This window comes from Macrotis lagotis, chromosome 5 (genome assembly GCF_037893015.1).
Source record: "Macrotis lagotis isolate mMagLag1 chromosome 5, bilby.v1.9.chrom.fasta, whole genome shotgun sequence".
Classification (NCBI taxonomy): Eukaryota; Metazoa; Chordata; class Mammalia; order Peramelemorphia; family Peramelidae; genus Macrotis; species Macrotis lagotis.
Genome location: NC_133662.1, coordinates 61,480,690 through 61,486,147, shown reverse-complemented (window position 1 = coordinate 61,486,147; position 5,458 = coordinate 61,480,690). Strand labels below are relative to the sequence as shown.

Below are 5,458 nucleotides of genomic sequence, written 5' to 3'. Positions count from 1 at the left end.
ATTGGGTTGGGCTTTAGGTGAGATCACTACAAACCAAGGTACATAAACAGGCATTGCATGATTGGAATGGAGTTTATATCCTAGTGCAGAAGAAAATTCTGTACCCTTGTGAGGTAAGATACAATTCTGTCAGAAAATTTTCCCAATATATGATTGATCTAGAACCCAGTATTGTTTTGCTTAGGAGAAAAAAAATTCCCAAACTAATCTGAGACCCCTTCATAGCCTTTAACATCTCTTTCCACAGGATACCTTGAAATCACATTTTATAAGATTCTTTTATAATGAAAATTTTACAGCATGATCATACATAGATTCAGCTAACAGTCACATTCATCCAACTTTTGGCACATACACACCCTTCAAGAATCATTTTCCTCAAAGTGTTTAATCCCTCCTTTACCATTCCCTCCTCCTTTCCAACTGGTCAAAGGTAAAGTAAGAGATATTTCTATTAACTAGCCAATTAGAGACTCTTGTTTAAGGTGGGGAGGGAAGGAGAGAAGAAGAGATAGCTGTCATTTTAGATGTCTCTTGTGAACCTGGTATGATGTCTTTGGCCCTATGCTAGTTATCATGTTGTGGTCTATGGAGTATTTAGCACCATTGGTGTGAGGGCCTGCTGAGCCCTTTGTAGGGGTTACTCATCCATCTATGATATCTATCCACTCTTCTTTGTGGTTCCAGGAAGCTGTAGCATGCCCAGTTCCCTCATCCCAGTACTATTCCAGCAGATGGTTAAACCAGCTTGAGGGTAACTCATGGACCTCAAATCCATTAGTGATTTATGGGGGTGTCTACTCCAAGTATATTAAGATTTCCCATGATGAAATAGGTGGATGAGAACAATTTGTTCTAGAGGTCATGAAGACAGCTAAAGAATGTCCTATGGAGTGCTTAGAGCTCAGTCAAACATCAAAGACTCCAAGGTCATCCACTTCATTGTAGGTCATTACCAGTTGTTTTGACTTTTGTCTTATCATTGGATTTTTATGACTCTGAGAGAGAATGAGGGTCATGACTTTGTGCCACTCTGTCTCTTTTAAATCCAATTCACCCATAAGTCAAGGCATCACCTTGTGATATCATTGATTCTTTTCCAAAAATGAAGGACAGACCACCCCTTTGCCTCTGTGTCTGGAAGAGGAAGAAAATGGCTATACCACCTACTTATGATGACCCTGGAAAATCTTTCAGGGATGTATTTACTTAAGGATTATGGATTTGGCTTAATAAAACTAGATCTGAAAACAAAATCTGAGAATGGACTGCAATTTGCAAGTTCAGGTTCAGCAGTTTCAGGAAGTTTGGAAACAAAATACAAATGGTCTAGAAATGACTTAACATTAAGAGAAAAATGAAACACAAATAATACATTGGGCACTGAAATCACTGGTGAGGATCATGATGCTTGCACGTGTACTGAAGCTGATCTTCTATTTATTCTTCTCACCTAACACTGGGGAAACAAGTGCTAAGATTAAGTCAGGATATAAGTGGGAACATATCAATCTTGACTGTGACATGGATTTTGATATTTCTGTACCATCATCCCATAAGGGGAGCTATGGTACTTGGCTATGAGGGCTGGTTGCAGGCTACCAGATAATTTTGAAACTTTTTAATCTCTGATAACCAAGAGTAACTTTGCTATTGGCTACAAGACTGATGAATTCCAATAGCACACCAATGTGAATAATGGTGCAGAGTATGGGAATTGTTCCAGAAACTGGAAACTGTTATCAACTTGATCTGGAGATAGAGCACTAGCCCTGGAGTCAGGAGTGCTTGGGTTCAAATCCAGCCTCAGACACTTAATAATTACCTAGCTCTGTGACCTTGGGCAAGCCACTTAACCCCATTGCCTTGCAAAAAAAAAAATAGCAACACTTATTTTGAAATATCAGATTGACCCTGATGCCTCCTTTCTCCACTAAAGTAAACAACTCTACACAGTGTAAGGTTACACCCAAATCTAAAGTCAAATATCAGACAAATATTATCAGCTTTGCTGAATGGCAAGAATGTAATGCTGGTGGCCACAAGCCTGGTCTAGGACTGGAATTTCAAGTATAAAAGAAGTTGTACACTTAATTTTAAAACATTTTGCAGGATACCTGCCATCAAATATTGGTATATCTTTTCATGTTGTATGTCTGAGATGCAAGTATTACTATGTATCAATCATGTTAGATTTCCAGGTTAAAGATGAAACAACTTTAAAGTGTTATACTTTCAGAGATACAGAAGAAACCTGACTCATAAAAACGGTCCTTTCAGTTTCAGGCTTTTGAGGGAATACATGATGATTTCCACAAAAGCTTTCAGAATTCTCTAAGAATTGAAAGGGTGCATTGAGCCACCCTTTCCATCTAGAGATAGCTGCAAGTGGAAGGCAAAGACATGTAAGAACTTAGTAAATGTCAGTTGATTAAATTAATGAAATTTTGACTTCCTAAGAATCCATAATGCAATCCACTTGGCAACATATCTATACTAAGTGGATAGAAAGAGGATCATTCCTTGATGGAATGAGGAACTCTTTTTTTAAAAGTCAAATCCTTATGAATTGTTCCATTCCTAATTAATTAATATTTCTGCCAAAAGTTGTCAGCAGAGTCCTTTAGGTATCTACTTTGTACATTTTTGTTGTGGAACCAGTTCAATGTGATTAAGACAGTGATGTTATACTTAATTCCCAGTCTAATTGTGGTTCCATTCACTTGCCTTACGTAACTCTAGTTACATAAAAAAAATGTCTGCTAGGATACAGAACCATAAGCAGAGAAGAGTTTACCAATAATCACATAGCGACATCACTTTGAATCAAAATAGGACTTCTGTTGTATTCTCACAGTAATTTTTTAGAGCAATTAATGGATAGATTTTAGAATCTTCTATATCGTGTGGAATTAGATGCCTTCCACTCCAAATGCTATACTTAACACCACTTAAAAATACAACTTGAATAAAATATTGATACCTCAAAAACAAAAAGAACAAACAACATCTACCATAGTATCAATTATTTAAATAAAGGTATAGATCATATGGTCATGAAATTTGTGAATGGTTCAAAGCTGAGAGGAATAGTTAATATACTGAACAACAGAATTAGGGTTCAAAAAGAGCTAGAATACATGGGGATGCAAAGACCTAAGCAAGTTGAAAAAGCAAACGTATTGGATGATGGCAGAATTCTGGCAGAATGCTTTTCTGCTATTCCTCTTTGGAACAGAAGGAATTGGAGATGGGAGGGAATCAAAGTTTTAGGGAACTTTAGGATCAATATGAGTCCTCAGAATTCTTTACACAGTGGTAATTTTAGAAATATATATAAGATGAATTTTTAGATGGAGTAAACAATGTGACATAGTCAAAAAAGTTAGCATAAGCAATCTCAGAAACGATTATTACCTATTGTGTGCAAAACACTGGAATAAGAACTAGAGATAAAAAGACAAACCAAAAAATTGTCCCTACCATCAAGAAATTGTATCATACTGAAGGGATTATGACATAAATGTACATAATAATTCAATCTTAGGCAGCAATAAGAAAGATCTCAAAGTCAGAATAAGAAAAATAGCCTACCATATACAACCCTGCATAAAATGCATTCACAGAACTTTGGTGAATGGTGCTATGCAAAAATTGAATGGATATAGGTTGCATGACCTTTTACTGGCATGATCTAGATGGAGCATCTAGAATACATATTCTCATTTGCCCAGGATCACACAACTCTGTGATATTAAAACTGGGATTCCAACCTAGATCTTTGACTCTTAGTTCTGAGCTCTTCTAAGGTCATCTTTGGCACAAAGGAACAGTAAGCTACTAAACTCATAAGAACTCCCAGAATGTAACTGGCTACAATTAGCATTTTTGTTCTGGCAGCTTCTACAGTCTCTTAAGAAGAACCTAAAATGTTGTAATAATGCAAAAAAACAAAGGCAAGGTTAAAGTGTTTTTTGGTCAGAAGGTTAGAAAAACATCTTTCCTCAAGCTGCAATGCATAAACACTTGCACATGTTTCAAGGTTGAAGAAGCTCAAAATGCATTATCTTAATGACTAACAGCTGTCTAATGAGAAAAAAGAATATTGCTTATATTTTGTACTTTGTCAAAATATTATTTAGCACATTAGAAAAATAAAATTTTAACTCTAAGAACCTACAAGTTGAGTATGTTTTATTTAAAAGATGAACATCAAGATTCTTGTACTTTTTGTTACTTTATACAATGTAAAATTATGAGGATAACAAAAAGTTGTCTAGCTTTAAAATAAATCAGATATTCCCTTTTTAAAGCTTTTTTTTTCTTTTCAAAAGTTTTCAACTACTTGTAGGTTCCCTTCCCTTCCCCTCCAAAGATGAGAATTTATTTCTGATTTTATTTTTCACTATAAAGAGAGCTTAATGTATAGAATTTTTTCTTATGATTGAAAAGTTTGAAACATTATTATGTGCCTATTAAGTAAAAGTATAGTATTTTAATTTCATGATTATATTTCAAAAAATAATAATAAGTCAATCTATCTCACCTCTGAGGCTTAAACCTTGGCCAAGTTACATAACTTTACTCAGCTTCAGTTTCTTCCTCTTTATAATTAGGGTGTTGGACCAGGTGACTTCTGAGGTCCCTTCCAGCTCTGATTCTAGTAGCTAAATTTTGAGAATTATTATCATTTATTATTATTATTCATCCTTCATGCTTTAATCAATTAAATCTTGATTGGTACTTATTTTGGAATGATTTTCATGAAGTAGTAAGTTTGATGAAAAAAGTGAACAAGAATATTAACTAAATTGAAATGTATATATGTTTTGTTATTTGAAATGCAACCATTGCAATTAGTTGAATTATCATCTCATTATTAAACTGCCTTATCTTCATTTTTGAAGATGGTTTTACTGATCTCCCATCAATATTGTGACTTGCTTGGTTTTTTCTTCTTAAAAAATGTTATTGGTTTACATTGATTCAAGCAAAAGCCATTCTTCCTCTTCATTCCCCATTTATTTTTTTGAAACAAATGATTTAATAGTCATGTAAAAGATTGAAAATAATTAACTTACATGTGAATTTAGTTTCCTCAACATTCCTATAGATAATTAGATATCTTTAACTCTTTCCAAAAATAAAAGAAGGACCTGTGGAGTTCAGAAAGTAAAATTTTGGACATACTCTTCTTAATTTATCATGCCAAATCATACTAAATTTAGTTCCAAGGCCTCTGGTCCTGTCACAAGTTCATGAACATAGATATATCACCCTGTCCTGTATCTTCCTCTTCAACCAAAGATGAATTTTTTCTTGAAATGCAAAAACCAGAGTAGCCCACCAAAATATATACTCAAAATGTTGGATAGATATAAAATCTGAAAATATTTCATTAAAAGAATGTATCATGATGGGGTTAAATGAGGTCCCTTTATAAATAAATATTTTGGAA

General features: G+C 34.3%; 1 pseudogene; it reads left to right on the top strand.

The window, feature by feature from the left end:
• The first annotated feature begins 1,153 nt into the window (after nt 1–1,153).
• On the top strand, nt 1,154–2,076 carry LOC141489284 (non-selective voltage-gated ion channel VDAC1 pseudogene; annotated as a pseudogene).
• Nucleotides 2,077–5,458: the final 3,382 nt, after the last annotated feature.